The sequence below is a fragment of the Pelodiscus sinensis genome, chromosome 4 (assembly GCF_049634645.1).
Source record: "Pelodiscus sinensis isolate JC-2024 chromosome 4, ASM4963464v1, whole genome shotgun sequence".
Classification (NCBI taxonomy): domain Eukaryota; kingdom Metazoa; phylum Chordata; order Testudines; family Trionychidae; genus Pelodiscus; species Pelodiscus sinensis.
Window position 1 is genome coordinate 71,178,489 of NC_134714.1, and position 11,674 is coordinate 71,190,162.

The following is an 11,674-nucleotide window of genomic DNA, read 5'->3' on the forward strand; positions in this document are numbered from 1 at the left end:
GGATGGTTGTTCAAGGAAAGCTACCCAGGCCTTATGTGCCACTATCATATATACTACAGTGGTGCCTGCCATAGCTATCACTGATTGACACAGGAAAGTACCCAGCCATGGGTTAAGAAACAAGACTTGCCACCCTTAGAAACCCATGGAAGGGAAATGCAGACCACTTCTATGAAAATTTCATGAAGCATGCTCAGAAGGATTCAAGGGACATCCTGGTATTCATAAAGTGCTTTTTGAGAGAGCTACTGGAAGACTGCTAGGATCGCATAAGTAATATCCTGTCAACATTTGCACTGGGTTCACCTTAGTACATTGTCCAGGGCTCAGTGTTGTATGAGGAGATGGTGTTACTGTATTGGTGTAAGGGGACACTTACATCTGTGGGAGACACATACGTGTAGACACGCACAACTAAGTCAATGCATGGCGGCTTACATCTACCTAACTTTGTCATGTAGACCAGTCACACAAGGATAAATGCTACAAGAACAGCCTCATTGATTTGGGGATCTTCTTTCATTGCACAAGCGGGCCTTAAGGGTCATAATGCAAAATTTTGTGGATGTTTTCCCACTCTAAGAGAAGATAGAGTGTTTGGGGGGGGGGGGGGGCGCCAAGAGCTTGGACAAGCCTTTTTTTCAAGGACCATGAGAATTGCTTCTTTGCTACAGCATACATAGATGCTTCTGGAGGAAGGCATGTGCCAGTGCATTGATTTTGATTTTGACTGCAGACTGAACAAATGGGCAAGGCATTTGTTAATTCCATGATACCTTGTTGATGTGTGTAATTTGAGGGTGAAGAGGAATGGAGACATTTTCAGATGAGTTATTTCAGTGTCGCTTTTTCCAGACACTGTTGTGGGGAAATTTTGTGTTCTTACATATCACGTTCTTCAGTACTTTTCTGTCTATTTGTAAGCCACATCATTTAATAACTAGGGAGGAAGACACTATTCATAAACTTAAGAAAATGTATATAAAGTACCCTAGATCCCATCACAATGTGTGTGATTTTGGGGGGTGAGGGCGACATCCAAAAGTCATGGTCTTGAACCTTAGTTTTCTTTCAAAGTTGATATGATGTATACATGACCATCAAAAGGTCACGTTGCCCTCTCCCATGAATATCTTGAAACTTTTTTCATTTTTGTATGACCTAGTTATAGCACTTTCCTTCTTTACATGCCCTGAAAGGGCCAGGTATTTTAAAATGTCAAACTGAAATTGTGCATGTTAATGATTCTCTGACCGTTTCTGCAGTCAGCTTAGTCAAGAGACTCTTACGTGCCACAACCTTTCCTCCCAGGCTCTCAAATTTCCCATTTACTGATTCTCAAAATGTTTTTTTTTCCTTTCAGAACATGAAGGGCTCTATAGATTGCTGTAGATAATCTTAGCATAATAATTGAATTGTCAAAGGCATCCTTTGAAGAACTTTTTTTTAACATTCTATTGTAAAGCATGTGTAACTTTTGCATGTGCACTTTGCACACATCCACATCCCTGTGGAGTGTTTAAAACAGGCCATAGTGGACATGCAGAGATGGTCCCACAGTTCACACAGTAAGAAATGTGTTTTGAAGAATAGAAATACGATATTTCTCCAGTCATAAGTGATCCTTTCTCAAGAACTTAGGCCATATTTACACTACAGCCTCTGCCAGCAAAACTTATGACGCTCATGGGTATGAATATTCCATCCCAAGTTACACTGAAAGAAATGCTTGTGTGCACAACATTGTCAGCCAGGAGAGTTTCTGCCCCTGACCCAGCTTCTTCTGCTTGCAGTGCTATGTTTTGTTTTGTTTTGTTTTATGCCCCCAGGAGAGCTCTTTTCTGTCTGCATAGTCTCTTCACCAGGTGCGCTGCAGCACCCTCACTACAGCTGTGCCACTGAAGTACTGTAGGAATAGCCATTCAGGATCCTATGATGCTTTCTCAAAGCGTTATAGAATTGCCTTCAGCATCCTGGTTAAGTTCCAGATTGGACAATTTCATCTTCTATTGGTGCAGGAAACTAATGGAGTGACAGCCTTCAGTTATGGGTTTTATTTCCCCACTCTGTGCTATAACTATCAATGTTAATTTTATTTCACCACAGAACTGTACAAGAAGGGGCAGCTGTATTTTTCCTCCACACATCTGAGTTGCATGTTTTTTAAAAAAGAAGTTGGGAGGACCTTTGTCTCTTATCTAAGGGCATGGGGGGGATCCAACGGATTAGAATATTTTCTGTGGGAATGCTAAGAGGTGACTTAAAATGCAGATTCATGACCCAAATTGGGAGGCTTATAATATAGATGTGTTTGTAGAGCGACAAAGATCACTTACTTAAACTATAATGAGAATACAACTCTGCACACACTGGCCACTTTTATAACAAGTAATGTAATTGTCTAATTTTTTTCCTGTTCCTAAATATCGGGGCTAATGTTGGCCTTCAAAAAGGGCTAAATACAAATAGTCACTTTGGGTATGAAAGTCATTCACTCTTTTCAGATGCTGTTTATAAATGTTCTTGCACAGCTGGTCACAGAATCAAACACGGGCACAGTTTGCATATTATTGCAGAGGTATGTAATACGGGCACGGTCACCTTGAAAGTGCTCTGGTTAAGTGTAAAGAACAAAAACCCAGGTAATCATATCACAAGCCTAGCGACCCAAGAGCAAACCACACTAGCCCTATACTTGGGTTACTGTACGTGATGTATAAATGGGTTAGTACTCTTATGAGCAGGTCTGTGAGGTTTCAGTTTTCTTGCTTTGCAAAACACCCAATAAGACTATGCACGTGGAATTGCTTGTAGATATATGGGTTCAATTAGCACAAATATATCTGCATGTTTTTATGAATACGTATGCATAAATATGGCTCTCACTTTCTCATTTAGTAAATACTAGATTCTGTCTTCAGCTGTGTATACAGTGCTCCTCTTGTACAGGCCTCACGGAAGACATTCATCCATAAGCAAACTGACTTCTGCGATCATGTTGCTATAGTCTAAAGGCCTGCAGAGTTTCACTTCACAAATCAAAGCTGTTTACAGGCTTATGGCAGCGTTAATATCTGAAACCACTGATTCCTATGTATATATACACTTTGCATTCCAGGAACTTGAAGATGACCAAACCCATGTGTGTTGTGAACATATTTTGTGTGTTAAATTTCCTTCAGCTCCCAGAGCGAATACTTTCTGGACCAAATTCTGCCCTTGGAAACAAGGAAAGTGACTTCAAGGAAACGGTGTTTGGCCTTAAGTGACGAGTTTCAGCCCAAGGAGCATTTTTATGGCTGAATTCTGAAATGTAGATTTACAATGAAAATACTAAAGCAATTTGAACTGCAGTGGTCTAAATGGAATAGCAACTCTAAGCAGGACCAAGAGGTGAAGAAAGCAATTTAGTCATTGGAAAACATTTCACATACATTCTGATTTTAAATACTTTTAAATAAAAGCTCATCTGTTAGCTCTATATTCAGATTTAAATCTCTAATTGTCCATGTGTTAATATGGTGTGAGAAACGGCAGTTCAATCTTGACAGCATCGCTAGGTAGCTGTAGTGAAAAGTCACACCTCCAAAGACCATTTTCACATACTTGCAATAATGTCCCTGCAAAAGTCACTGTCACATTTAGCAATATGGGGTATATTAGTTCTTTAGGGACAGTCAGGACCTTATGGCTAAAATAGATCAGGCAAAATCAAGGAGACCTTGACCCATGCTGGAAACAGGAAATAGAAACAGGAAAAAGAATCTGAGTAAAAGCAAGTGTCGGGATCCTAACAAGGGCGCTTAGGACCAACAGTCAGATCAGGGTCAAATTTGCAGCTTGGAGTAGCAGTGGAGTTTGTAGTTTGCTTTCAAGGCTAGGGCTAATACCAAGAGACAGAACCCAAGTAGGTTTCAGGATCTGGGGCCAAAAGGGCAATCAAAATCAAGCTGAAGTCTAATGTTCAGGTGCAGGAATGGTCATGGCAGCTGCAGGTGACCCATTTTGTTGACTGGAGATTTCCTGGAATGCCCTTTGGCTCCCTTCCCTTTATAAACCTATCAGTAGCTATGCAGCTTCTGCCTGACAGAACCCTTGAGGTGGGACTGCCCAAGGTTAGTGTCCATAGTATGTCATGGGCAGTGGAGTGTGAATTTTCAGTCTTAGGGCCTACACTCAAGAGGTCTTACAAAGAGAAGGAAGCAGAAGCTACATATACTGCTCTGAGTTGCAAATGACTAGTGTGAACTTTATTTTTTTTTCTGATTATAACTTCGGTTGCTGTGACTCAAGGTTCTGCAGTAAAAGCATTATGAAATGCATTAAGCTGTTCTTTCCCTGACCAGATGTCCATGAAAGAGGAAGAAGTTCAACCTGCCTCCAGGAACAAAAAGGGGTATGTCTACAAAACACCCTAAGCCTGGGCTCTAAGTTAGGTTAAGGCCAAACCTGCTTTCCCGCCATACTGAAATCGCTCTGCTGGGAAGAGGGGGTCAGAACTTTGGCAGGAGAGTCTAACAACACTATTCCACAATCCCCCCGGGGTGTTTCCCAGCCCTTCCATGCCTAAACTTCTCACTTGCTTCCGAGGTACCAGAAGCAACCGCCTGGTTCAAATGCAGCTGCTTGGTGTTTAACCCTTCATTGCCATGCAGTCTGCTCAATTGGAAACCTATTTAACTCTCATGTAAATTAGTATGGCCAGCATTGCCACCAAAACATTCACCAGTGTGTTACAGGTGCTCTGCCTGTGTCCTGAAATAGGACTTCGAATGTGAGGCGAAGAAGTTTGTCTACTGGGTTGGGCTCCATGGTCATGGTTCTGGCTGCATGGGAACCTGCAGAAACACCAGTACTCAGCTGGATGTGTCAGTAGGCCCAAACCATCCAAAACGCTTTGAGACAACTGCACAGGACAGACAGACAAGTTCTCCCATGACCCACCATCAACAAAGCCCTGGAGCAGCTTAAAGTGGCAAGGATGCTAGAAACCCCTGGATACGATAGAATGTGTCCGCACCAGTTGGAGTTTTGCCTCGACTACATAGAGCTACAAAGCATGGTTGAGATGCCCAAGTTTCCAATGCAGTGTGGATGCTCAAGGGCAGGCTTGGAAATACTATGTTGTAGGTGCAAGTCACACAGCCCCAGGATATGAGGAGGAGTAAGAACTTTGGAGGCCTTTGTCTTTGGAAGCCTTTGTTTTTGTTTTCCTCTCTGATTTTGTACAGTCAAGCTTTAGGCTTGTGAGGGAGAAGGAGTCATTGTCTTCGGTCCACCCTCTCTGGGGCACCTGGTGCTTGCCACTGTCGGCAGACAGGATACTGGGCTAGATGGACCTTTGGTCTGACCCAGTACGGCTGTTCTTGTGTTCTTATGAGTGTCTGAGGGCAAAATGATACCTCTTCCCAGATGTCAGCTATCGAAGGTTCATTCTGCACGCTGAGTTCTAAATTAATAGTAAGTGCTAGAGACACTCGCTGGATTGTGTACTTTTGGATCTAAAGTTTTAACCAGATAATTTAGATTTTTGGTCCACTTGTATCTACTGGATAAAGAAGTTACGGTGTGTCCTTTTGCCCTGGTAGAAGGTTCTTTTCAGGGTGTCTTACTCTGTGCCACCAGAGTAACTTTTCTGCAGACTTTTAAATGGTGGATGAGGAAACTTACAGTGAGGTGGATGCATTCCCAAGAACCCCTCTCCCCTACAAGGGGATCAGGAGGCGAGGTGAAAAGCCTACTCCTTTAACTCAATCTTCCTCTTTTAAGAGGGCTATGGTGAAAACTCTACCTCCTCCTTTCAACCTGTTATGGTACCTGTATTTCTTTCCCCACTTCTGTCATGCAACTGCAAAGATTTACAGGATTTGGATGGATAGAATGAAAACGGGTGTTGTTAACCAATTCTTTGCTACTGACCAAATAACTGTTTCTCTGTGGTGCTATGCTTGCATCCTATATGTCTCTCCCATACCTGTTGCTGACAATGGCCAAGTTGAGGAGTTGCTGGTTTGGCTGCTAAGTTCTTTGACCTGGAGTTCTCCATAAGGTGAGGAAAAACATATCAGTTGTTCTGGCCTTTTGGAGACCAGTGGGAAAGTGACCTAGCATCTGACCCATTCATGAATAAAGAATATGAATAGGCACCCACTGTATACAAATTCTTCACAGGTCTACTTAAACACTGATTTTAATCAATGGCTTGTGTTTCTTAAAAGCTGACCCTTCTCTCTGATAAGTACACTAATGTGAGTGTATAAAGCTGTAATACAGCACAGCCACATTTCCTTTAATTTCCAGGCCATGATTGGTAATTCCTCCGGGAGCTTCTGCACAATCTTAAATCTGTCTTGTTTTCTTTTATCATAAAATTAACACACAAACTGCAAATGGATTTGGCAGCTCTCAGTACTAAGGTCTCTTTCTCAATTCTGATGTGTTTCTCATACCATAAGCCTTAATAAGAAGACAAGAATGTCTACAGCAATGTTTTAAATTCCCAGACCACTTACTGAGTGGGGGATAATCTATGTATCTGAAACAGAAGGAGTAATTAAAGCCTCTGTTGATAATGTTCTGATTTATTTATACACACATTTTACCATGTTATGAGTCACATAAGGCGCCTCTGTTTTTGTGGCTTACAGTCTGCAAAATGCGAGAGTTCAGAGAAATGGAGCAAGTCTTCTCCAGTGGTTAGCCCACAGACTCTGGGTTCGGTCCTGGGTGTATTGCTAATTGGTTGTGTGAGCCAGGCAAGTCACTTCTTTGCTTTTTTGCCTTAGTTTCTCCATTGCAAAATGGGAATAATATTCATCTGGCAGTGCTGTGGCACTTAATTCACATTTGTTATTGGTTTTATCTGTAGAGGGGAGCTCTTGCAGATGGGGGAAATAATTACAGTAGACATGGTAGGTGTTCAGAGGTTCTTTTTGTAGGACGGGGGAAATGTCTGGAGCTTAAGGCAGACTTTTAAATGCATCAGCTGGGCAATAGAAAATCGGCAGGGGTACTTTATCAAAAAAGGCATTACCTATTTCTGAGCCACTGGAAGCAGATCAAATATTGTTCTAACAGATTAAAGCACACGTGGGGAATTAGTTGGTATAGGCTACAGACCATCCAGTCATAAGAGAACAGGAAGTGCCTTAAACATCTATCTATAAGGTGTAGCAAAAAATGTACATTATGACACAGATGTATGCTACAAGTCTCATGTTGCCAATCTTAAACCATCCTGGGAATTTCTAAAAAAAATTACACAGACAACCTCCTACTGCAAAAAGTGTTGTATCCAACATGGTGAAAAATTGATATCCAGCCTCAGAGGAATTAACCATTGAGCAAAAAGTTAGTGGTAGCTTAGGTAGAAGTGATCATGACTTGATTTCATTTGTTTTGTACAAACAAAGTCCAAACCAGCAAAACATGCTTGTTGTTTTAAAAGGGTCAGGTTCACAAAGCTTAAAACAATTATGAAATGAAGCAGTTAGTAGAATTTTGAAATAGAAAAATGTGAATAATTGGGGATGATTTGAGGAAGTGTTTTATTAGAGCTCTAAAAAGCCCTGGCATTTCTGGTTAAACAGCCATGATGGCTTAGAAGGGAAATTTAAATTAGAAAAGGAGAATCCTGGAGCTTATAAACTAAATGAATAAAGGGTGAAGAGATAGGAAGCAGTAGAATCTCAACGTTACGCATGTATAATGGAGGCAAAGAGATTAAGTGACCTGCCTGAGCTAAACAAGAAGTCTGGGGCAGCACTGAGAACTGAACCCAACTTTAGCAAGTCTTGGCCAACTCTTAGACCCCAGAAGAACTCATGTTCTTCTCATAAGCTACGTCTACACTGCAGTGCTATTTCGGGATACCAGAGGTATCCTGAAATAGCTATTCTGCAACTATTATTTTGAAATATAACAGGCTCGCTATTCCAACATCCCTGTAAACCTCATTCCACGAGGAGTAATGGGCATTTCGGAATAGTGATTTATTTAAAAATGAGTGCTGTGTAGACAGCACCAAATTTCAAAATAAGCTATTTTGAAAGTAACTCGAAATAAGCTATGCAATTGGTGTAGGTCAAATTGTGTAGCTTATTTTGAGCTCTGGGTACAGTGTAGATGCACCTATAGGGAGCTGCTGCTTTGATTGGTAGCCAAATGCTCCATTACAAAAGGTCATGGGCAACAGGACTAGTGCTTCTACATATGCAGCAAAATGGTGTCCAGTTATTTACCAGCCTGGTGACAGAAGATGAAATGAACGTGCTAATGAATGCCATACCGTCACAAAAGTCTTATAGGAACTTGTCATCCTGAAGACACCATTCTGGGGTGGTAGGACTACTCCATTCAGTTGCTCTGTCTTGACCATAGTGGTTTTGAGTCTTTTATGCCACAGTGTATTCTGTTGTGTAATGTATTTTGTTGCTATGGCCCAAGTGCTACCAAATTTAATTTCTTGGATTTTGTTGAAATTGTAGGCAAGCCTGAGACTGAGTGTTCAAATTCACCATTATTTTTGTATAATCGTATTTTCCCTGGCGTATCATGCTGTTGCAGATTAAAATCCTATTACAATGGCTGCTCAAAGAATACTAGCACTAACTGTACTTGGGCATTAAACTAAAGCATGTGGGAGTGCTTTCCTGCTAAATTTACAAGCTCCCTTGTAGAGTTCACAAGCCCCATATCTTTTACATCACAGACCTGATAGAAAGGGCTTTATGTTTGGAAAGCTTGTGTGTTAATATTACACAGCTGAACCGTCAGAGGCTGCAATAACTCTCAAGGCGTCTCAAAAAATAACTGTCTCTCCAGGAGTCTCGGCCTGATCTGACAAAGGGAAAACGTGGAGAATGGCCATATGTGTCTACGATGAACAAGCTGACATCAGCATCTTTGATCTCTTGAACTTGGATGTCTCCTGTTTAATGTGAATCAACCATGTACAGAAGCTGAGCCAAGTCTGGGCATTGGTTCCTGACACAAAGAATGAGCTATAGTATAAATAACTAAAATATAAGAGCACTGTACAAATACCATTTGGGTTGGCTTGTTGACAGCTGAGGCTGTAGGCTAGCCATCTGGGCTTTCCTCTCAGGAACTACTTCTGCAGGTATTACTCATTTTACTAGGGGCGTAAATACAACTAATGAGCATCCAAAACCTCAAGATTATTTATCAGGCTCTGAGAGACTGTGTGGGCTAGTGGACTGTCCATGAGGCTGGCAGTTGGGGATCACTGAGTTCTGCCATTGACTTTGTGCCATTTAAGCATGTCATTTAATCTCCCTCTGCCTCAATTTTTTTTTTGGGGGGGGGGCCAGTTGAACAGGCCCCACCCTAGTCCTCTCTAGTGAATAATGCCGCCAATGTTCATCTTCTTTCAATAAATCTAATTATATTTTCAACATAGGAAACTGTGCAGATAAAATTATTCATCTGTTATTAATTCAAGCAGTGCTGACAACATTCTGCCACTGAGGGAAGCGATGTGCTAGGCCCTTGGGAAGCGGAAAGCGTTTGCCAACACTACTCCATTTTCCAAAGAAGACACTATTAAGAGGTGACACAGACTGGTTCCAAAGCTGCTTTCATCACAGCCCTTCTTAGCCATCAGGGGGAACCATGGGGGATCCTGATGGTGAAGGTGTAATTTTGTGAGAAAATAGAGAGATAGTTTGGAACACAAGGTTGTTGTCTATACAGGGACTTGGGATGCCCATAACACAGGGGTGGGGAACCTAACACTGGGGCCAAATCCAGCCCCCAGCTTTCCTGAATCTGGCCCCTGAGGTTCAGGGCTTCCCCCCCCCCCCCCGCAGCATTGGGCTATGGCCCCCTGCACTTCCCCATGCAGGGGCTCCCCACTAGAGGGGAGGGGGAAGCCCTGAGCCTCATAGGCCTGAGTCAGACAAGCTGGGACTGGATCTTACCCATGGGCTCTGTGTGGCGGGGGCAGAGGGGGGAGGAAGCAGCTCTACGTGCTGCCACTCCTCCCCCTCCCTTACCCACCCCACAGCTGGGGAAATGGCTGCCTGTAAACATCCCCCACCCCTCTGATTAGCCATAATCACGGCCAATAGGAGCAGCAGGTGGCAGTGCCTGGGAGCAGTGGTGGACAAGGAGCTGTGTGTGTCCTGGGGAGCTGTGCCAAGGAAGCGCCCCCACCCCATTGCCCAGATCCTGCACCTCCCCCCCAGCCCTCTCACCCCAAACCTGCTTCCCAGCAGCCCCTCCCACACACTGAACCCCTTGTTTTGTGAGGCAAGCATGTCCAACCTGGGCCCCCCCAGACTCTGGTGTATCAGGGAAATGTGGGGAGTATCTTTCTGCTTCTCAATTGGGTGCCACATCGATGAGGTGGGGCTGGTTTGTTTGCTTCTCATTTTTGTGTGGCCCCCAACTGACTTTTTTTCCCCAAAAGTTCCCCACCCCTGCCATAAAGGTGTATGCTTGTTACCCTACATGCCTACCTCTTGGATGCTACAGATTGTCACCAACATCTTGACTGTATTGCTTGGCCATTTGTATCTTTAGAGCTACTAGGCAGCTGTGCCTCCTGCACTCGCCAGCCCCCCTCTTGTGGGGGGTAGGAAACCCCAGCTCTCACTCCAGCCACTGGGGAGGGCCAGGCTGCAGCTGTGCCAGCCAGGGACTCTTCTCCCTCCCCCCCCCACCGTACCCCCAACCCAGGTCCCTTCTCTCTTCCCTCCAGCCAGTCCAGACCTTCCTTTTCCCTTCCCCTCTCCCCTGCCTCCTTCATCTCCCCCCCCTCCCCCACCAGCCTGGGTCCCTTCTCCCTGCTTTTCTGTCACCCTGGGCCCCTTCCCCATCCCCCCCGCCAACCCAGGTCCTTTCTATTCCCCCTCCCCCCCCCCCCACACACACACACCAAATCCTAACCCCCTCTGGCTACAATGCATGTCAGGCTTTGCTGTGACCCTGGTGGCTGGGGAGGTGCAGGGTTGCCAACCCGCATCACATGGGGTGCAGGTCGTGCCGTGTGCACGAGGCACTTCAGGTACTGTAGCCTGCTGAGGTGGGGAAAGCAGCAGTGCGGGGCCTCTGTCCCACCCTGTGCAGTTCCACCTGCACTGCTCAGTGCCCCAGCCCTGCCCATAGAGCCCAGGGCCGCCCGCCAGCTGCCCAGTGTGAGTGGAAGGGAAGGAGCTGACAGGTCAGTGAGGCGGTTCCTCTGGGTGGCTCAGGGTGAGTCTCTGCGGGAGCAGCCAGACTCCAGGTGGTCGGGCACTGCGCTCTAGCTCCCCAAGAGCCTAGGGGTGGGGGAGCCTGCTATTGGCACATAAGCCCAGGGTGTCCCTGGGCTGCTGTAAGCAACACACACACACACCCCTTGGGCTGTCACAGTTGTGATGTGGGGTCTGCTGGGTACTGTGCCATTTTTCTTGGTGTTGAAAGTCCTGTGGGGTGGTAGTGGCAGAAGGGGAATAGGGGTTTGGTTTAAAATAGCAATTCCAAGTGGCAAGGGGAAGCAGCGAGGTCAGGCTAGAGCTGGGGATGGGGAGAGAGGGAGGAGGCAGAGTGACATCATGACATCACTCCGTCCTGCAGGAAAAGGGTGGGTTTGTTTTTTAATCTAGAGCAATTATATACCTAATCTTCTTGAGCTCTTCTCTTGAACAGACCTCAGCAACACCATGGTGAA